The sequence below is a fragment of the Salarias fasciatus genome, chromosome 1 (assembly GCF_902148845.1).
Source record: "Salarias fasciatus chromosome 1, fSalaFa1.1, whole genome shotgun sequence".
Lineage (NCBI taxonomy): Eukaryota > Metazoa > Chordata > Actinopteri > Blenniiformes > Blenniidae > Salarias > Salarias fasciatus.
Genome location: NC_043745.1, coordinates 6,603,644 through 6,626,603, shown reverse-complemented (window position 1 = coordinate 6,626,603; position 22,960 = coordinate 6,603,644). Strand labels below are relative to the sequence as shown.

Below are 22,960 nucleotides of genomic sequence, written 5' to 3'. Positions count from 1 at the left end.
GTTGGATTCTTGTTCCAGGTGACTTTCAGCTTTAAAAACTTTAAAATTGCTGTAACAATATTGATTATTGGTACAATATGAATTTTGGCTTAAAACACTTAAAAATAACCTCAAACAATGGAAAAAAAAAGAGAAAGCCTATCATTCACATTGCTTTTACCCCTTCATCTTTCGAAGTCATGAAGCTAGCAGTTCGTAGCAGCTCATCCTGCAATACCAGTTTGTACCAGCAGATCATGCAGCGACCTGCTAGAACTGCTGTCTAATAAACAGCAAGGTAGAAGCAACTGCAAGATTCAGTTACCAACAAAAATATAATCTGAAGTAATTCAATTGGTCTTTATGGCTATAAAACTCTTATCTTAATTGTTGAACGAGAGCACATTTCCATCATGGTGAAGTGTGGTGACGTTTCAAACTGCAGCTGGAAGGCCCTCTACAGTCTATTAAAAATGTGGTTACTGAGGTAAAATAACAGGATTTCTCAATTAGTGCTAGCTCCCTGCACAATGTGCGGACTTTGGATGAGTTTTCAATGACAACTTGGAGAGACTACTTCATGGAAAATAACAAGGATAATAGATTTTACACCACAGCTCGATACTGAGCATGCACTGAAACTGGATCAGATGGGATGGAAGTTTACAAGGCCGGGCGAGGCGGCGTGCACAGCTTTTGTTTTTTTCTTCTCCATACAGGAACATACACACAGATGAGAGATTACTCATCAAAGGGTCACAGTGCAGCTGCTGAGCTGTATTCCCAATAATGTTTCTGCTCAATCACGGAAGGAGATTTGGATGAGAACGCTGTTAGACTGCGAACATTCCCACCACCAGCTTGGTGTGACCGCAAAACACTGATTCAAAACAGATGAAGAGATTTAATCAATTCTCCTGTTTTGTTTTTTTCCCCTGTTACTGACATTAATTCAGAACACAGGGAGTCAAATCCACAAGTGCTGCTGTTGAATCTGTGAGGAGAGAAGCAGCTGAAGCCTGCAGCAGCTGGAAAAGACAAACAGGGCAGGTGTTAATGTGATATGTGTGGTGGTGATATTCCCTCGTGGAATAATCCTATCAGCGAGAGGAAAAATCCTCTGATGTAATGATGTCTCTGATGTCTCTTTGTTGGAGGAGGTTCAGGGATTACGTACCTCTCATCGGAGACCACGGATACCACTCATCTGTATCAAGAGGACGAGCTTTTATTACTTTGTCATGAAGGGATTGTTTTCTCCAACTTTAGGTACTGTTAGTTGCCCATTTCAGGTATATATTCTGATGGTAAACTCTTTCAAAATGGCTGCAAACTGTGTGAAATGTTAGCTGACCCCATTGTTCAATACTCAGAAAGATCAAGACAGTGTGGTAACTCGGGTGCCGAATTCAGTACTTCTCTGGGTACGGATCGAATTCCATCAGTACTACCGAGTAGCGATCCACGTAAAATGAAACGGTACCATGTTTCGGTACCTAAACGGGTCCTTGTGACTGTGAGCGAGCGGAAGAGTTGGCGGTTTTCAAAGCGGGATATGAGCACAGCATTGCACGGACACGCGCATTGCGAAGTCAGTTGCCTAACGTTCAGGAAACAGAGCAGCATGGCTGATAGAACGCTCCGAATCAAAATAAGATGCAGATTACACTCGCTGCGGAGGGAATACTTCTAATCTTAGGAAGCTCCTGGTTAAGTACAAGATTTTTCTCAAGGCTGAGGAGTGCAGCATTTTAAACAGAATCAAATCTACGGCTACAACCCCTGCATTCTGCACCATTAGTACACTAGCATAGCATCCGTTAGCGACTCGTCTGCAGCCAGCAACAAACTAATATTTATTACCACTTAAACACACAAAAAAGTACTGAAAATTGGTACCATTGAGTACTGGTACCGATTCCCAGGTACCGAGTATTGGTACTGGATCGGTTCAAATGTGAACAGTACTCATCCCTACGGGGAACACTCGGGAACAGTCTATAGTATAACACAACACACACTGACTGAGATGCCTGGGACCACAAACAACTTTTACCGTCATCTTGAAAGAAAACAAGAGGAAGTGTAAAGATGGCAGAGTTAGCTACAAACTCAACATTGCTGTCATTACCGATTAGCTTCTTGTGTGTTTTGTCACTACTGTTTTACCATAATCAAAGCTTTGACACATGACAGATACTTTTCGTGTTTCAGAATCTATGTTTCCAGGTTAGCTTGTTGATGAGCTGCCATGTTCAGATGGTCTTTACATGAGAACATCGTTCGTTACAGGTTACATCAATCAAAAGGAAAACGTCTTGACTTGGTCTTGACTGTCTGGGGTTTGTATTATATCCAGAATAATGATCCAGACGACCGTGTAGCTTCCAATGAATGAACAACTTTATTCCGGCATACATTTCCCATCAAGCCCCGGGGCGCGAGAACAGTGACTACAAAAGCCCGACGCCTGCTTACGGGATTACATCATCACCATGTGACTCAGACACACCACAGTTTGGTTGTTTTTGACTACTACATTAGTGAAAAGCCACCTGTCCAAACCTTTTCTTGCAAGGCTGTAATTTACAGAAAGCTTCACGCATTCTCATTCATCCAGCATCAAGGCATCTCAAACACAAATCCAATTGGATCAACTGGACCTGGAAGACAGTTTGACTCTTATCCAAATGGCTTTCTCAGCTCGTAGTGTTCACTGGACCATGCCACAGTTTAGCCGGTCTAGTCAAGAAGGCATTAAGCGACTTGTGAAATGGTCGAAAGGTCCAGTTGATATGATTCCGTTGCAGAGATTTATGGAAAATGCTGCATCCAGTCAGGAATACTGAACATTGAAGACAAATAGAAAAGCAGTGTTATATTAATTCCCCAAAGAATGACAGCGAGGTGCTATAAAAAGGTGTTCACAGGCTGCTCACGTCTGATGATCGCCGTCACTGATCTGTCAAGAAAATGGCAGAATTACATACAAAAACAAAAGTGAGCCTTCAGTTTCGAATATATATTGTCTTTTCTCTTTCTTTGCTTCACTCCAAGACGAATGATGACGCTCAGCTTGGGTTAAATATATCCCTGTAACTGGAGATAATTATAAGATCTGCTGTGTTTTGTTATGAATGCCATCACACCACTGGAGAGACGAAGGAGCTGATTGGGTTCGTGGCACAAAGGGAATGAACTCCATCGAAACTTCAGGGATGAAAATTCTAACTGGTGAATTCGGTTTAGAAGCTAGGTAAGAAAATTTAGGAAATCTAGCTTTACTGTTCCTGCTGGGGTTTTGTAATCACATAATATTGGATAAAAAGACTTTTTGTATCCAACAGGGAAAAGCAGTAAATGTGATTTAATGATGATTGCTGCAATTTTCACTCTATCTGCAGTAAATTGGGGGTCAGTCTCTTGTCGAATGACATTTTCAGAAAAGAAATTGGTGATTGAACCACTGACCTAAGATTTGGAAGGAAATCCACCTGATCACCTGAGCCACGGCCGCCTCTAACTGAAGCTTTTGGGTTTTTCCCCCATCGCAGCATTCTGTGATTTTTTTGTATTTTGCACTTCTGACTTCGGCCCTGGTGGTCACCAGCTATGAATAATGTTGAAATACAATCTGTTCTCAATCCCACATATTTTATTCTGGGAAATGAGTGCACTGACTGAGCATTTTGAGGGGCAGCCTGGACGCAGCATCCGTAAATATTGAACTTAGATATTGTCCTTTGAGCGCTAGGCCAAACCGCTGCAGATGGAAAAAGCGCCCGATCTGACTTCAGTCGTCTTTAAAAGTTAAACTGTGTTGAAGAAACACTGTTAAAGTCACACTGGAATCTTCCAGCGGTATAAATCCAATCAACTTCAATTGTAGCGGGCATTTCCCAGTATCAAACTGTTTAAGAAACCTTCGTTCAGACGGACGCTGTAATCACACTCGGGAAGCAGTTTTCAGAAAGTGACGTTTTGAGGGAATGAAAGTGTAATTGTCCTATAAACAAACAGCCAAAGTTCCCAATGTCCACTTGAAAGTGTTGTGTAAGCAGGACTCCAGAGGTTAGCCACAAGTTTTCCCTCACTTGTGTTTGCTCTCTGCTGCCATCGGGATGCTCATTAACTTGTCTCCACGCACTTCAGCGGGCAGCGGGGCTCCTTCTGACTGACCACATATTAAAAGGTATTTTAATCAAATATGAGTTATACGATAAGATGCATGAATCCTGAGTCCCAGCACTCTTTTTGAAACCCGTTGTCCCAAACCCATGTTTACAGGCTTCTTCAAAAATAATTGTTATAGTTATACAACTTATGTTGATTGAGGCTATTTTCTCAAATGGTGGAAAGATTTTTTTTTTTTTTTCCCCCAACAAACCAAAAGACATTTTACAAGCATTTTCCCAGACTGAGCCGTCCTTCCCATGATGGAACTGAGATGGATTTGGTGTCGTTCTCCTTACGTATGATGACATTTGAAAAAAAAACAGTAATCAAAAACGAACTGAAAATGGGCAGGAGCTGCTCCAGCGGGAGTAAAAAGTATCAGTGCAATGCAGGGGGAAAAAATAAACCCAAAAAACTTTCCATCCATCAGATTCCAGAACACAAACATAACTCTGTATCTTGCCTTCATTTTTTTCAGCTTAAACCCAAAAATCTACCATCAAACACAGGAGTGGAAGACCAGCGGGACAGGACTTGATGGGGTGACAGCAGCCGGCAGGAATGATTGACAGGCAGCAGACGAGATGAGAGATGAAACCCATCAGCAGCACACTCGCATGTTTTATTCAGCGCAGCACAAAAGGACAGTGTATGGGAACGCAGCATGTACACCCTTTGTATTAATGGATGAATATTAAAAAGTTGAAGCCTACTGGGAGTGTGAGATGCACTACATACTACCCTGCCCTCTGATGTGAAATCTGTGTGTGTGCACACAACTTATGATGCCAACCTGACAAAGTCATTTCTCTGCAACCTGAGAATAATCCCTGTGGAAGGACTACAGGTCTGACAGCAGCTCTGGACTGGCCGGCGAGAGAAAACCCAGGAGACGGCCACAGAGACAGATATGAATAAGAATTAAAATGGGAAAATCCTGAAAAATGGGTGGAATACATAATGTTGCAATGCTTGCCTCTGTGGTGCATGCTTTAATAAAAAAAAAAAAGAGATCAGATATCCACCGAGCTGTTGGTGCCACCTTCAATATCCGTTTCTGACATTTCTAGATATTAATTTCCAATGGAGGGTGAGGCATTTTCATTACTCTTATCACAGAAGAACTGTAGATGCAGAATACTGTACAACTATCAAAATGATCAGTCCATAGAGAAAGATACTCCCAACTTCGCACAGCTGTTTCTGTAAACAAGCCATTTGCAGTGACGGCAGCATCGGCTACAGTTCAGGTTCAGTAACTCTGTGATGATCCAGGAATCGGAGCTCAGATCTCCACCTTGCATGGGGCAGAATAAAGAACCGTGGAGTAACGAGTAACAGGACCACGAAACCCCGGGGCTCGACTTGGCATGCGTCACTCAATAAGTTAAAAAAACGGGGTGGTGGTGCTGGTGCTGGTGTTTACAAGACCCCATCCATCCACACTCTCTCTTTATTCAATCTAATGTGACAGGATGCGAGTGTGTATCCAAGCTAACCAAACACGGAGTGAAGGACTGATCAGAACCAAGTCAAGCCAACATGGTGATGAACATTCACATGCAGAGGCAGTTAGGAGTCACTAATCAAGCATAGATTCAATTATTAGGTCATTATGGCTCGTTTCCACTCGTTATGTTTTGACCAGTTGCATTTTGAGCATCTAATTAGGATTCCCTCTGGTTTCCTCCCATTAGAGGTTTACCTGGCATGTCCCAGAGGGAGGAGGCCCCCGAGGTGTGTTCTTAGCATTTGCAGGGTTCTTAAATGGCTTCCTCCTTCGCAACGTCAAAACTAGGAGCTTAATGAAGATCCCACATGTATTCATGTGTGTGCAGATCATCGATGTTGGGTAAAGGTCCGTGTTTGGACTGAAGGGTCTCTGCTGGAGCTCTGTTTGGTTTTGCAGCTCCTCTCGGAGGGCATCAGAGTTCACAGGGGAGAAGCTTTGGAACCACTGAGCTCACTGCTTGGTTATATGTTATTATTCCCTGAAGCTGCACTAACTTTGCTCCCTGCTATCCTCTGAATTTATTTTGATGACTTAAGTGAATCCTGTCTTGGTTCCTTATTGCCAAATGACTTGTAAAGAGTGGGAGCTCATGAGAGGCCAGTAAAACACTGTGTAGAACCTAATGGTGTAGAATTAAGGGGTAAATGGACCGAAGCGGTTGACAATGAAGGTGAAGATAAATAAACTCTGTCCACCTTATAGGGCTCAAGGACCACGGTTTTCCTCCATATCTGCCTATTTTGACCATCTACCATCTCTCATCAGTTTGATGATAAAGCTCTACAGAAACATAAATGTGTGAGTCTGCAAAAGCCATGAGACAGTCCTGAGGTGGTCCTGCACGGCTCTGCAGGGCACCTTAATGAAAGGCATGAAGAGTGGTTTCCACAATGACTGCACAGGCAATAAAAAGGAAAAGCCTCAACTGGAAGAAACGGACCGTGATGCCACGGCGTGACTGATGACGGTCATGACCGGGGCAAGAGAGCGCTCGGCTGCCAGTGCAGGGAGATGCAGATTAGCTCGTTTCAATTAAACCCTGACCTTAACTTCAGTTCTGAACCCTCAAGTCAGAACTCAAAGTGGCTTTAGCACTACACCCTCAAACTGGATATCCAGAAGAAGGAAGACCAACAAAATCCTGCTTTCTGAAGTCTTAAAATTCTTGCCACTCCTCTGAAAGAGAGCAATACAAGTACAAACACATAAATCTGTGTTCAGTCTCACCTGGTTTAATATATATGCACCGCGCATTTTCTCCATCGCAGTTCATCCGAATGTGGCTCCAGTCTGAAACACTGATTCACCTTTATTACACATCACCACCTCTGTCACCACACACACACACACACACACACACACACACACACACACACACACACACACACACACACACACACACACACACACACACACACACACACACGTCAGGAGAGGATAACAATTCTTGCCTGTCCAAACACATATCTTGGCACATTAGAGACGAGGCTTGATAAACATGCAGGACTCCCAAGTGTGTTTGTGTGTGTGTGTGTGTGTGTGTCTTCCTCTAGCGTGAATACCGGGTCAGCACAGTGGTATCACGTGGAGATCTGTGGTTTCCAGTACGCAGACGTGCTCCTTTCTCTCTGTCCAAGGTTTCATGCCTGTTCTGATGCGAGTTAGAGACGGCTAATGACAACCAACGCATTCTTGGTTTGTTCAATAGAGGCAGATGCAGCAGCTTCACACACACACACACACACACACACACACACACACACTGGAAGCTGCAAACCGACTCGATCTGTATTCAGGGTCGGAGTGTGCTCTGTGTGAACGAGGGGAATCTGTGGAGAAGATTTCCAGCTGTAAACAAGCTCCACGTACCTGAGGACTGCTCTGACTGGAAAGAGAATTCAGAGGGTTGAGGCGCTGGCAGGCTGCGCTCTCACTGAAAGGACAGGAAGCAGAGAGCCTCCGGAGATCTTAATGAAAGAAAACAAACTGTTTTGGGACAGAAAACTTTCCCTGCTTAAGAAGCAATAAAGTGGATGTCTGTGTTTTGAAGATCACAGCCTTCGTAGGCTTGTTGTTCCCGACTGTGAATCCAGCCTGCTGTTCGGTGACAGCTTGATTTACAATGACAAGTGAAGGTAAACAACACAAACCAGTGAAAAACCTTCATGTTGTGCACCGCTTTGTCCAATTCAGGGTCACCTGAGGACAGGTGCCTCGCCGGAGGCCTACGAAGACGGAATAAGATTCCTGGGATATCTCTACTTGCCTAGATATTCACCATCTTTGAGAAGTGGCACTACAAAGCTGAATATCAACCCTGCATTTCAATCCAGGGTTTCCCCAAAGTAGTTTCACATAAAAGGGGCAGAGTCTGAAGTTTCTGTCCAATCATAAACCCTGAAGGGCAGCTTAAGTCACAATGGGGGAGCAAACAGTTATTCTCCAAAAATACCGAGGATTCAAACATCCAGAACAAAAGCAACACTGCTGCCGCCGCAAAAGGAGAAAACAGAATGCTCACAGCAAATTGTCCATTCCTAATGCGCAACTTAGTGAGATTACACAATATCAATTCATCAGATAAAATCAATGAACAGCACTTCACTGTTTCACTTTATCGCAGTGCAGACGTTTGGGGCTGAGCTTTCTTAGCGTCCTTCCTTTGGTGTAGATTTTCCATCGAGTTCTTCTGAGGCTGAGCTCCTGGTGTGAGCACATTTTGTTAGAATACTATTTCTTCACAGCAGGAGTAGCTGCGTGTTTCAGACATTTATGTTTCTGCAGCTACGCTATGAGTGACCATTATGATTACCCTCATTATTTCAGATGCAGGACATCTGATTGGTCAGGTTGCAGAGCTTTTATTCTCTGATCTCTTATCCGGAACATAATCCCACAGGTTAGCCTTACTGTGGTGATTTACCTCGGTGGGAAGTCAGCTGAGCTCAGAAAACCAGGTTCAACCCTGAAGTTATCTCAACAGAGTGATCTGAGACTCACTGAAGATGTAACTCTCCCTCCCTACGGTGTTAAAATTAACAGTTCTGATTTAAAAGCCATCTGATGGACTCCAAATTGTCATACAAAATCCCCAGTTCTGGAAAAAAATCCTTAATCCTGAACATATGAAGGACAACTGTCAGCTCATTTCAGCACATAATTCCAAACACACACAGTCACAGGCCCGTTTGAAGCCTTCCTTTGTCGGCAAAGGTGGGAAATTCAATTACTGCAAATCAAAAGGAGGATAAACAAAAGCTCCATTGGGTGTATACTACGCTACACCCTTTTCTCTGTGCTTTGATCTAAATTGGACTCTCGGGATCCAAACAAAACGCGGTCTGGAGCGCTAAGTTGTGTGACTTTAATATCGGCTTCGGAGCGGCCACGGTGGCTCGTGGGCGCTCAGGTAGTGGAGAATGTTTGTCTGCGTTTCCTCCGCCTGGATCGTACTAATCCACTGATAACGAAAAAGACTTGCAACACAGAGCAGGAGCAGCTGTGTGCCGTGGAGTACCTGGAGTCGATTCCCCCCGGTTATTAATGCCAACCTCGTCCCGCGGCTTTCTCACATTAATTAGGAACATGGACTGGGCGGAGAGGAGTGTGGAATCGGGTCGACCCAGCTCCTGTTGCAGGGCAGCCAGAACAGACAGCGGAGCAACTGTGCCAAACAATTTCACAGGCCATTAAGGCGTTGACTGATGGGTCAAACAAACAAAATACAAAGAAAAAAACAGAAGAGATTCCATCTGGGCCACCGCATCTACCAATATGGAGCTATTCTGTTCCAGAGGGGAGCGGAGGAGCCGGCAGGCCTGGCGGGAGCAGAGAGACATTTTTCAGTCCTGGGCCACAGAGCTGATGGTTTCCTCAAGTAAACTGTGGCCTTTGGCTGACGGCCCAGTCGTCCACGGTGGCAGCCCTTTGCCAGCAACCCCCCTCCACCCCCCCGCCAGCGTATAACGTCCCCGACTGTACGTGTGCATGTGCGAGTGGAAACTCCGGCCCTGGAAACTAAATGCTTTCTCTCTGCCAACAGTTGCGTTCCTCGCTTTGGAAGAGAAATTGCTTTTGAGCAGACAAAACACAAGAAATGCCAAAGGTTCGGGACACACGTCGGTGTGTTGTTTAGTCAGGGTGTGATGGATGGAAGAGCACTGCAGCAGCTTTCCTTCGCTCAGACGATGTTTTCAAAGCATAATCGAAAAGAGTTATCTGGTTATTAAGCAAAAAATAAGTTGGACAAAGCTTTTTATGGCAGGTAGAGTGGAGACATTCACAGCTGTGGAGTAGTGGTTAGCGCTCTCTAACCCACTGTGGATCCAGGTCACAGTCATTCTGAGGAGAGTTTCCATGTTATTCCTGCACAGGGACGGGACTTGTCCCTATAATCCAAATTCCTTAAGAGATGGATTTTACCAAGAAATCTGTTTTTATGAAAAGCCCCTCAGTCTCATCAATCTTCAACAATACTTGTTCAACACTGAAGCCAAATCCTCCCGCTCAGAACCTTAACTGAGATTTTACCTCTTGGAGAGAAAATATTAAAAATAAAAATCACACACAGACACACACTAACAGCAATGACAAAGTTGATGTACCTTCAGAAAACAGTCAAACTGCATAAAAATAACAAAACATTTATGATTAGAGAATGTAACCACATGTGTCATCACTCAGTTACAGATTACTTACAGGTTCATGTCAGGGTACACCTTAACAGGTCACCCAATTGATACAGACCGAACACAAACACACAAGCAGCTCTGCAAGAACTAACCCTGACGACGTGACATGATTCAAAGATGAGGCTGATAAAGAGAATCAATAACGATCCAAGAAAACTAAAATGAACCTCGTTTTTAATCTGCTCTGGAGATCATTCTTTTCAACTGACAAGGAGACAGAGGCAGCAGGCAGGGAGCAGTCCCGAGTTGAGGGGAACAATACAAAGTCCTTCGTCCAGGGATTCAACCAGCAACACAGTCACCGTAATAACAATCCTACTTCATTATCTGTCCATACAAATGTCAGTATTCTCGCCGTAGTTAGTGTTTATACCGCCACATTGTCTGTGTGTGTTTGCTTTCTTTACAATAGACAGCACCCGTTAGCGGCACTACATGCTAACTACATCATTTACAGCATGTTTGTGTAAAACCTGAAATTTTTATGAAATGAAAACCCCAAAAAGATGCCTTTAAATTTGAAAAATCCTGTAAAGGGGCAGACAGAGATGTCAGGACGGAATCAAAACCAAGTTGTCTTGTTGTGAGAAACAAGTGCTAACCTCTACTATAGCTACTTTTAATCTGTTCAACACAGTAAGACACTTATTCTTAGATCCCAGGGAAGTTTTGTCGGTTGAGTGAGTGGACCGAGTTTCATCTAAATGAAAACAATTTATGAAAGCAACTCTTTGTCTAAATGCAAGCACTCAGAATTCGTCCCCAAATGAATAAATGCTAAATAACCCATCTCTCTGCTCTCCATCACAATTTCTGTAGGTCTCAAAATCTCTGCACAGAGCTGCTACAATCCAAAGCTCTGGAAATAAAACTGTAGGTTCTTCATGAACGCCTTTCAAATCCGCCCCAGGTCATGTGATTCGCCGCCGCGCAGCGCCGTTTGTAGCCGATTCTGTCTGTCAGGTCGGCTTCACCCGTCTCATCTCTACACATGCTAAGCAGACAGCTCGTCTTCCCCACAAGAAAAATATAGGATTCATCATCCGTGTAGCTGCGGGGAGACTTTACAGCAGTCTTCCTCCTCATGTTTGACTCTGGTACCTGCTGTTTCTACCTTCTTTCCTTCCAGCGAGAAGAGTGACGTGAGAGCAGAGCCTGGTTTCCTCACGCAGCAGGAGAGAGAGAGACACTCTCAGGGGATCAAACCCAGAACCCTGCATCCTCTACTGCATTCAGCAGAACAACTTCGGGGTGCAGTGGTCAGTGCTGTGGTCAGTGCTGCTGTCCTGAGTTTGCATGGTCTCCCTTCTCCTTCCTGGGTCCTCCAGAAATTCGTTGACCCGAAAAGGCATTTTCTGTATCGGAGCCCCTCTCTGATCAGCCAAGACATTAAAGGGATTTTACTTTCCCACTGCTTGAGCAGCCCCCAAAGTACTTTACATACATTATTTTGTTTTTTAATTACTTGAAGAAATGTTCAATAAATGTTCGAGTATTCAGAGCAGGAGTCTGGGAATGATAAAACTGGAGAAAGTTGTACGAGACTTAATCATCATAATCGAATTCACCATAATACCACTCGAAGTGTCTTGCTCAAGGACATATTTGACATGCGGAATCAAACCCGACCTTCCGTCTGAGAGTTGACCACTCTACCAATCAAGCCAAGCCGCCTCCACTGACCCCACAATCCAAAGTACACAGGCAAGCAGCAGCACAGCCAGTTAAAAGCCTTGGGCTCTTTTCCTAGATCTGCTCTCCAGCCAAAAAAGTGTCTCATGACTTTGACAACCTGAGAGCAGCCAAAGCCTCGGGTCAGTGTTAATAAAAGAAGAACACATCTCTTATTTACAGGTAGGTGCTGTTTCTCTGGTAGGAAAGAGTGACCAGAGCTGTGGGATGGGACAGGAGACTTCTTCAGCAGCAGAATCAGATTTCCTTCAGTGGTAGTTTATTAGGATCACTGGCGCAGAGCGCCGCTCGTTGGCATCACTCATACTAAACAAGCCGTCGTAGTAAAAACATCCTCTGACAGTAAACACTGTGACCCTGAGTGCAATCACTGACCCAGGACATCAACGACTTTACTTTCATTGATGAGATTTGGACAGAAAGAGCCTTCTGCTCCCAGCTGGTCAGAGTCTCTATAACAGGGGTATCAAACATAAGGCCCGAGCAAACAGTCAGTTTGTCTCCAAATCTTTCAAGAGAAGCAGAAACAAAACAACACTAACATAATACGAGGCGCGTTAGACCAGATCTGAAGAAGTGTCGCAGCCGGGAGAGAATTAAAGTCTGTTCAGTCCAAATTCATCATGCACTTATGGAACGGTCAGGTACTTCCACCTCTTGGAGCACGAGCCACAGAAGAGCCTTTCCTCTGGAAGTCAAGGTGAAGCAGCAGCGTCACGCCGGGAGGAGGACGACTGATGCCGGACGAGGGTCACATGACCCACAGTGCACTGGCAGACGATTTCAACTCGTCGCTGTGTCATTGTTTAATTTGTCAGCAAGGCCGCTGAGAAGCAGACGGGGGACGTTTCATCCACTGTGAGAGTCTGACTCACTTCACAGGAATCGTTTGAGAGCTTCAGGAATTCAATGGAAACGTTTTGAAGAAGAATTCCAAAACAGAACATTAGTATCGAAAGCAGAGCGTCCCATTTCGACCCGCTTCCATTCCTTCTTAAAAGTCATGAATCTGTATTCACACTCTGACACACTGCTTTGAAAATGTTTCACTCCTACCCAGTCATATCTGAGTGGGTAAAAACATTAGAAAACATGTAAAATTTAGACTCTGCATCATAAAACATTCAGCGTCGGAGCCTCCGCCAATACTACTAAGATCTAGCAAACCATCTCATGAGTCCTAAAAACGGCTGAAACTCAGAATTGACAGTGTGCGAGCTGCATAACAGCGTCGGTTATTTCCCCGTGTTGTGACGGGCTGGAGCTTTCAGTCTGGCAGCTCGTCAGTTCAAACAGCGGGCAGCTCCTGTCTGTGTGGAGTCTGCATGTTCTCCCCATGCATGTGAGGTCATTGATGCTGTGTGTGTGTGTGTGTGTGTGTGTGTGTGTGTGTGTGTGTGTGTGTGTGCGCGTTTTCCATCTGTTTACGACCGGTCCAGGGTGCGTCCTGTCCTCGCCTACCGATGTCTGGATCGGCTGCAGCGCCTGACACACACCTGAGCAGCAGTCCTGCCTCTGATCAGAACCTCAATATGCCCCGCCTGGCAGGGGGAGGGGCTATCTCAGCAGGAGGAGATTTAGACACATTTGGGAACAATCTCCGAGAGAAATGGGCCTTTTGTGAACACAGAAAAAGTCTCAGATCTTTGAGTTCAGCTCATGAAAAATGGAAGCAGAGAAGTGTTGTATTCATATTCCTGTTGAGAGAGATCTGTTCACCACAAAACCCCCGAATAAAAAAAAGGAAAATAAAAATGCAATACCGGAATTGAAAGGAAGATTAGCAGGGTAGGGGAAAGCAGGTGGCAGCGACAAACGCTGGAGCTTCACCAGAGGACGGTTTCCCCTCCAACAGCTTCTCAATGCAATGAATTCCTTCCGTCTTTTCCTGGACAGACCCGGAGCTCGTAGCTGCTAAATGCAGAGCAGACACATCAGAGCAGCTGCAGATTCAGAGGTGATGCAAGCCTGTAATAACAACCATATCCCAGTGTCTAACCCACACACACACACACACACACACAGTCTGTACATCTGCAAGTCAGCTAAAGATGAAAGGACCTGCACCTCAGCCGGTGTAATCCTGACTCCAGCCGCAGCTTTCGGCTGTGGTTCACTTCAGGGAGCGCTCCACTACTCCTTCATCATGTGCTGTTTTCATCATCATTACCGTCACAACTCTCACACCGACACCGATTCTCGCCTCAGCCGCTCCAACAACCTTCGTTCCTGACAAAAGCCGTCACTCCGATCCGTTTCTCCTTCACCTTCCTCATTATCAATGTCCCCGAGCCGCTCTTTGCGGCGGCTCTGCTCGGCATCGTGTCGGCCTCTCCGGAGGACGCCGAAGGTGATGAGGGAACAGTGGAGCGGTGAGCCACAGAGGGAACTGATGCATCGAAATTTAATAGTCCTGACCACAGTGCAACAGCCTGAACCGGGGAGCGCTGGGACTGAAGAGAGGAGACCTCAGGGTTAAAGAGACACGTGGCATCTAAACAATCTCATGAAATAACAGAAAAAGACTGACTGAACTGCCGTAATGTGTTTGTAACTTCACATGGCAACGGGCCAGAAGCACAAAGATAACTTTAAACAGCAACATTGGAAATTCTTCCACTTCTAGAATGCTGCTGCAGATCCGATCAAAGAAATGCTAAACTAATACGTCTGATCAGAAAGAGAGAGATGAGCAGAGGCATCAGCATCACATACTTACTGTTTATCAGTCATATGTATATCTAATCACGTGCAGCTCTCACTGAACATCAAGTGAAGGGATGAAGATGAGCAGCAGCTGAGTGCGGTGGGAGATTATTTCTGCTTCATTTTCAGATTTGTCAAGCGAAGCCAGATAAGAACATCCAAAGAGAGACGATTAAATGCACATATCGCTGCAGGCTGGAGAGACTCCAGCAGTGTGTCCAAACTGCGCCTCTTCGTTATGCGCAGGTCAGTCCGCAGAGTCCAGGCAGTGATTAGAGGGATGAGGGGTGAACTCTGACCTCAGACCGGAGCATCATCCCCGCAGACACGGCGCAGGGAGACGGGCACTGACCTGTTGGAGACCGGGGAGCCGGCTGCACTTGTTTCCTCCGGAACGGAGCGGAGAGGAGAGCCGCGCGGCCGACCAAACACGGCGCGCAAATTCAGCGCGGGAGACAGAAAAGACGCGCGCGGGTGTAGATTCGGATGGAAGTCTGCTGATTCCTCATGAATACTGTTTTATTTCTTCCTTCATTTCACTGACTGACAGGTCAATCAGCGCACAGATCTGCGTCCTGGGCGCAGAGGGAAGGCGCGCGCCTCCCGGCAGGAGCGCGGCAGCTCATGCACATCACCCACACTTTATTTACATTGCCGGTGGCACGCGCTCTGCCGGCCGAGCCGGAGCTGCCCGGGAGTCCGCACTTACCTCTCAGCCCCTGGAGTCGTGGCAGGACTGGGGGGTCCGAGCAGCACGCGCACGGCGGCACCACTCTGTAAAGCGAGCGTTATGCCACGCGCGCACAGACCCCAGGTTTACGCATCTTTACACACCTGTGGCTCGCGCCCTTAAGTGCCCACTCAGAATGCGGCGCATACTGACACGCGCACGTGAAGAAAGAGCTTGGACACCTACCAGTAGATGTGCGTCGGTGTAATCCTTGCGGGGTGCGTGAGGCGCGCGGCTCGCGGCGGTGCGGTGATGGAGCGGAGTCCTGCTCATGTGTCAGCCGGCGTCTGAGCGCGAGACACGGCCATTCCCTGTCCGGGCGCACGCTGCGGCGCCGCCTCTATTTACTCCAGCTGCGGGGAGGACACGCCCACCGCGCACCGTGCGCGCGCGCGTCTGTGTGTGTGTGTGTGTGTGTGTGTGTGTGTGTGTGTGTGTGTGTGTGTGTGTGTGTGTGTGTGAGTGTGTGTGTGTGTGTGTGTGTGTGTGTGTGTGTGTGTTTTGGAGGGGTATTCCTATTCGTTCCCTGGCTTTAGTGCAGATGATGAACGCACCAGTGTTTTCCATAAAGATTTATTTTAATCTTCTTGAACTTTTAGCGCTTGGTGAAGCCGGGTCAAACTGAACTATTTCCAATAAAATATCAATTCATTTGTTGTTTTAAAGGAGGGTCAGTGCAGATCATTGGCTATATTGGTCCTGCAGAAATATTTAGACCACCCACTATTGTTCCACCAATTCTTGATCAATATCTCAAGCAGCTGCTCTGGCGCCATTTCTCACATTTACATCAAGTTTTCCATGAAAACAAAGGATGAAAAGAGAGACTGGGGAATGCTGAATGTGTGGCATGTACATCGCTATGTGTTTCCCTGTCCTCGCTGTACCAGTCACCAGAAGAGCACTTTGAAATATAATATGAAATATGGTTATAAATAGATTATAGATTGATGGACCTCACTCATATAGCTTCACCTCAGCAGAGCCACAGCACCTTACATTGAGTCACACTCCCCCCACTCACCCCGTTTAGTGGTTACCAGTGAAGTTACTCCCCTGTGGTAGTGGTTTGCACTCTGACCTCACAGCCACAGGTCTGTGTGTTTGAATCTGAGTAGTCTAGAGGTTTTTTTGTTTTTTTGTTTGTTTTTTTTACCAGTTTAATTTCCTTCAGTAGTTAAAAAATAAGTGCATGTAAGTGTGTTTTTCCCGTTGATGGAGCAGATGACTGTCCTTTCATAGTGAGCTGGGCGAACTCCAGCTTCCTGCGACCCTGAACCAGATGAAGCACTATAGAAGATGGATGAAGTCCCCCTACAACATGTTGATTAAAAACACCCATTAAAATGTATAGAATTTTCTAGATTCATCCCCATAGCACAGTGGTTAACACTCAAATCCCAGGTCCAAGTCTTCAGTGCAGAGTTTGAATGTTCTACCTGTGGATGGATTTTTTTTTCATTCCAAAAGCTTTCAGATGAGATAAAGTGGTTCTTAAGATTGGCCATAATGTGAGTGTTTTCTGCATCTTTTAATTTGTCTACCTTTATCGTAGAGTCAGCTTTAAAAAGGATTAAGAAGCTTAGAAGATGGATGGAGGGATTGTTGAGTATCATGGTGAGGTGGAGCCACTGTCAGCCACCGGGGGCAGAGCTGAACCACAGGAAACACTGAGAGACAGCAAACTGATGCAGCTCAACAGGGACCTCGGAGTGGGCCTCTGAAATCTTTTCAGTTTTGGTTTATTATGTGCATCCAGGCCACAAAAAACTGTAGAGTGAAGGTGCATTTCTGCTCTGTTTACATGCATATCAAGCGTTATACGTCACTGCCTTAATACTCCTACACCTTTCTGACATCAGCAGTTTTTAAACAGTTCCTCCAGAAGAAGGCAGGGCAATTTAGCTATTTGTCTCAATGTCCAGACGAGTTAAAGTCGTAGATCTGCTGGTTTTCAGTCTTTGCTCGTTTCCGTTGTTTTCTTTGTTCCTTTCTCTGGTCGCACATGAGCTATGCTGCACAACACTGCCCCCACAGGCTGTCAGTGGTGTGAGGCCCATTTTACACTGGATGCTGAACAGATCTGGAACGAAACCCTCGCGTCACACAGCAGTAGCTGCAAGCATGAGCCCCCATTTTAATTACCGGCTGTATTCCCACTGGATGCGCAGCGGATCAGAAGCAGATCCGGAGCGGCCATCCCCACCAGATGTGCATGCTTTGGGAGAACCGGTATCCAGTCACCTGTGACATTACGAGTCCGTCATCTTTCGTCCAATCCCTCGTGTGTAGCCTGCCATATGTGGAGAACATACTCATTGTCGGATCAGCTGCGACATCCAGTGAAAACACATCCAGTGAAAATACAGCCGTCTATCACAATGCGGAGTGATGCTTACGGCTGCTGCAACCTGACACAACGGTTCCCCTCCAGACTCCAGATCCAGGGTAAAACGGACTTTGCTCATTTGTTATGCATCCGTAAACTCCCTGGATCTGTACCAAGCCATGAATAAATATGAATGCAGAAGACGGACTGAAGGTTCAGTCTGCATCCGTCACGACGAGAGTCGAGCATTCATGTTATGTTAGTGTGGTTTCACCTTCATTTGTGAATGAAAAGAGACTCCATGTGCTCAGCACTGGAATCAACAGTGAGGGAAAGCTACTGATAGCATCACTGTGTGCAGTCCATCCAACTCCACATCACACTCAAAGAGTCTTCAGGTAAAATACTACTGAAAAACACCAAGACCTTGTTTACACAACGTTTCAAGTGAAAAGGCATCATTTCTTAAATTTTTTGTGTGACGAATGTTCGCTAGCACAGAAACGCTGAAAATGTGGGGCCACTAGTGGGCGCTGTTAGTTTAATGAAAACACTTGAGTCATGACAGTGGAGGAAAACCTTATTTCACCAGGGAATGTGCATCAAAGTCACATTAAGACACCACATCAACATGCATTTGAATGGCTGTCACTGTTCATGATGACGGGTGCTGCTCCGCCTCTCCCGCCGCTCGCCCCTGCGATGTGCACACCTTGACGAGCCCTCGAGGAAAGGCAGCAAAACATTCCAGAAGATCACATCCATCAGGCGGTCACGTCGACGTGAGGGTGCTCTTCGCTGTGTCAACGGAGGACGAACGCCGTGCTGACAGCTGTAAATGCAAACCTTGACCTCACTGCAGGACTGAGTGCAGACAGTGGAAAGAAAGTGAAAATCACTGAAACGACACAGACACGGCTCGACACCAGCGTAGATCATCTGGTTTATTATATTCTATTTTACAGCTCGTCGTTTCTGGATCACAAGTGAAAACTTATCTGCAGTTAGTGTAGAAAAATATCTGATTCTGACTCAGAGTCGGAGCGCTCCAACTCGGATTGGCATAAATCTCTCAATTCTTTCATTAGTTTGAGCAGCAAACCAGAACTTCCCGAACTATCGTAAAACTCCCGGAGCTGCTGGAGATCCATCACTGTGGCTATTGACACCTGAAGGCTCAAACGCTGCAGTCCCACCCTCCTGAGCTTTCCTGCAGGGACACTTCTCCGATGAGCGGCGACATTATCAGCATGATTTGGCCGTTCACCAAACCCAGCTGGTCACAGTGGCCGGATTTAATGAAGTGGAAGAAATTCTATACATACTGATGTGATTTGCATGAAATTGTGCTGCTCCCTATGTGCCACAGGACTCCTTCCTTTTATCATCTCACTACAGTGAAGTCAAACATGCTACGCGTTTGAGAGAGTGTGGAATATGATCTGATCCTTCCATTTGGCAGTGCCAACATCAATTTGTCTTCCTTACAGACTCTAAACATTGTGGCTCTGCAGGGAGTTTATTCTGCTGTGGAGTGGGACCCGTAGAGGGCACCAGTGTCGACAATTCACCGCTACAGCCAAAGGCTGTGAAACCTCAAGAAATACCGTTTACTACAGAAGCATAAAAGCTTCTGCTGAGTCTTAAGCCCATTATCTCAACATGACTTTAAGTGTGTGAAAAGCAGCGACAAATCTTTGTTCTGAGTTTATCTTAAAACAGACTATCCATTCAGCCAAATGAAAGTGATTTAAAGCATGAGGGAGGATGTGACATGAAGGTAGTGGTTACTGGTCAAAAAGTACAGAAACAATGTTTTTAAAGCACCGTCTCTCAATTTGTCATGATTAAACTAAATAACTATATTTGTCATAGGCAGTAATTGGTGCAAAACGTAAAACAAGAACTAGCACATATGTAGATATGTGAATTATTATTATTATTAGTAGTAGTAAATTAGTAGTAATAATAAAATATTTATTTTATTTATTCATGTATTTAGTAAAGCCTTCAAAACATTCAAAGTCATTGGGGGAAAAAGATTAAAAGACAGTAAAATAATCTTAAAAACGACACTGGTAGAGACGTACAGTTGAGTGTCATCTGCATAGTGATAAAACTCCAAATTATATGACCGAGGGGAAACAGGGCAATTATAAAGAAGATGAAAAGGATGGGACCAAGGACAGAGCCCTGGGGGACACCAGAGGAGAAGGGAGATAGCTGAGATGTGTTTTTAACTGAACGAGCTCGGTGGGACCAGAGAGGAATGACTCAGTCCAGTAGATGTCCGTCTGTCCAGCTGCAGTCAGATCAGACTGAAGACGATGAGGATGGATCAACATCTGGAAGCAGCTGAAATAAGGAGGCCATTTGTGACAAGGACAGAAACCAGGCTAGTGTTGGGTTATTGTTGAACTTGAGATGCTACAGCTTATTTTTTTTCAGGATCTAAGAAATGGAACAAACATTTTTAAACTCTTTAAACTCACAGTGATGTGAATCAGGCTTCACAACAATCTGTTACAGATTTGAGAGCTGATGGAAAAAGGGAGAAATGGATGCTGCTGCTGTCAGGAATGAGACGGAGGAATTTCACTCGGGGAGTCGGGCATCGGGTCAAACTGGCAGGCAGATGCTTCAGGTTTGGGTTTGACTTTCCTGGAGATTGAATAAATCATTGTTCCAGCATGAACAACGAGCTTAGAAACAAATATGAGAATCCCAATTATTTTCATCAATTCGGATTGTCTAAGTTTCAAGGCTTTACCAAAAAACAGAAAAGAAGAAGAATCCGGGAACTCGCCCCCTGAAACAGTCAGTGAACTCTAAACCTTTCCACACATCAGGGATGTGTAAGTCAGGCTGGTTCCCCCACATCGCACCTGAACAACAGTAACAACAGCTTGACAAAGCAGCGTCCTGCGAGCTGCTCCAGAGCGGAGCAGTCCAGTAGCCTGCGCCGGTATTTCAGCGAGGCTGCGAAACAGAGGGACGGGTTGTCAGGGTGAATGTGGGACTGGAACTGGAAGTGAAAACTGTTCTTGTTGTCTGTCATAATATTTGGCTCCTGATGTTTGGTTTTCGTGACAGGATGGAGAGGGGGATTCAGGGATTCAAGATGTGGATGTGGTCTGTGTGTGTGTGTGTGTGTGTGTGTGTGTGTGTGTGTGTGTGTGTGTGTGTGTGTGTGTGTGGAAGTGTACTTTTGCATGGACAAAAGTACACTTATGTGACAGTTACACCCCCACCCCCACTCACACCTACATATTCACTTTCTGTTACGCATGCTTCTTTTTTAACTTAAAAAAGGGATAAATTTAGTCCATCATGGACTTGATGGCTGGAAGTGAAGTGAGGAAGGATGTCTCAATAACTGCCAATCACAGCACAAACATAAGTGAAATGCGTCGCTCTGAATGTTGTAGTTTTGACCAGAGTATTGCCCCTTCAGGATTTAACCGACTTTCCATCAAGCAGGTGTTGAATTGCATCCAGTTATTACAGCAATAAGTGATCATTACGCTGAAAGGTATACAAACTGCAGAGCACGAACACATATTAGCAATCAGAGCCATGCAGGGGGCATCATATTTATTCATTAAATTCAAATCTGTTCTCTAAAATTAATGCCCAATATACACAGAAAACAAAGCCCGCACACACAGAAACACTGAAAAGAGTGTAGTTTCCATGTAGGGCCACTAGTGGATGCTGTAGCTTGTTTTTTTTGGATTGAAACCACCGCAGCAGAAGAGATCCCATGGATCGCATTGCTTTTGTCGCAAACAACAAGAACAGGTCGGAGCATTTTCAAAAAATTGTTTTCAGTGGCTTCAAGCATCGAACAGACCCCCAAAACACAAAGATTTCTGTTTTCTCTAAAAAAAAAAAAAACACTGATGTGTAAACAGAGCCTCAGTTAATTGGAGATCAATACCAAACTTAATAGAGAGGTACAGGAGATGGATAGCTGAGATTAGACTGATATAATTACCTGGGAAATAAATTCCTTACAGACTGATTTTCAGCAGAGAAGCCACAAGCAAGACGTGATCATGGATTTCTTTGAGGGAAGCAGTGTAAGTTCAGAGCAGGAGGATCGTCCAGGCACATCTGGCCTCCCCTCAAAGTGGAGAACCCAGGCTGGCAGCCGCTGCCAGCACAAAGTCCAGAGCCAGAAATAAACAGCAGCGAGCAGCTTGTCATTGTCAGGAGTGAAAGGTTTCCTCTGCCTGCATTTAGCAGCGGGACGCCGTGACAGAGCCCGTCGCCTCCAGCAGAGCTCAGAGCGGCGCTCAGATCCTGCAGCAGCGAGAGGAGGAAGAGAGGACTGCTGCTGCTGCACACACACTGAGCTCCATTCAGCTCACACACACACACACACACACACACACACACACACACACACACACACACACACACACAGTCTCGTATTTCTATCCTTGTGGGGACCTTCCATTGACTCCCATTCATGTCTAGCCCCTAACCCTGACCCTTACCCTAACCCTAACCCACACCACAACAAAGCCTAACCCTAAAGAAATGTTTTTGCACTTTTACTTTTTTCAGTAACAACAACATGGTCAAGAAAACACTGTTTCTCCTACTTAGGACCGGAAAAAGGTCCCCACAAGGCACGTCGTTTCACGTTTTGCTATCCTTGTGGGGACATTTGGCCCCAACAAGGATAGAAATACGAGAACACACACACACACACACACACACACACACACACACACACACACACACTCACTCCTGCAGACGTTTTTCACACATGGACGTCCTCCAACACAAACAGCAGGGACAGCATGAATAGTGGGACTCACTCCGACTCTCGAACCCTAATCCGAGCACACGAACCATCGCAACGCCGCCAGCGACACGCAAAACTGAATTTTTGGAGCCATTTTAAACGACACAAAACTAAAACGCAGAAACGCCGCCGTGTAAACAAGGCACGAGTTCATCACGCAGATCAGAAGAACTAATTTGCCACCCTTTATATTCCGTGCACACACGACGCTTTAATTCTCCTGTTCTCGCTGAACAAGGACAGCAGCTTGTTTGGTAGCGAAGTTACCTTGGTGAAGACGGCTTTTAAAATGTGATCATTAAAAGTGTGGAAAGTGCCACAGGCCATT

The 22,960-nt window shown here is 45.5% G+C and overlaps 1 protein-coding gene across 1 annotated transcript in view; it reads right to left on the bottom strand.

Moving 5' to 3' along the window:
- Nucleotides 1–15,795, bottom strand: part of LOC115395310 (cell migration-inducing and hyaluronan-binding protein-like) — a 184,731-nt gene extending 168,936 nt beyond the window's left edge. Inside the window, exon 1 of the mRNA XM_030101175.1 lies at nt 15,674–15,795. The gene's annotated coding sequence lies outside the window, so the exon portion shown is untranslated. The remainder of the gene's footprint in view (nt 1–15,673) is intronic.
- Between the last annotated feature and the right edge of the window lie 7,165 nt (nt 15,796–22,960).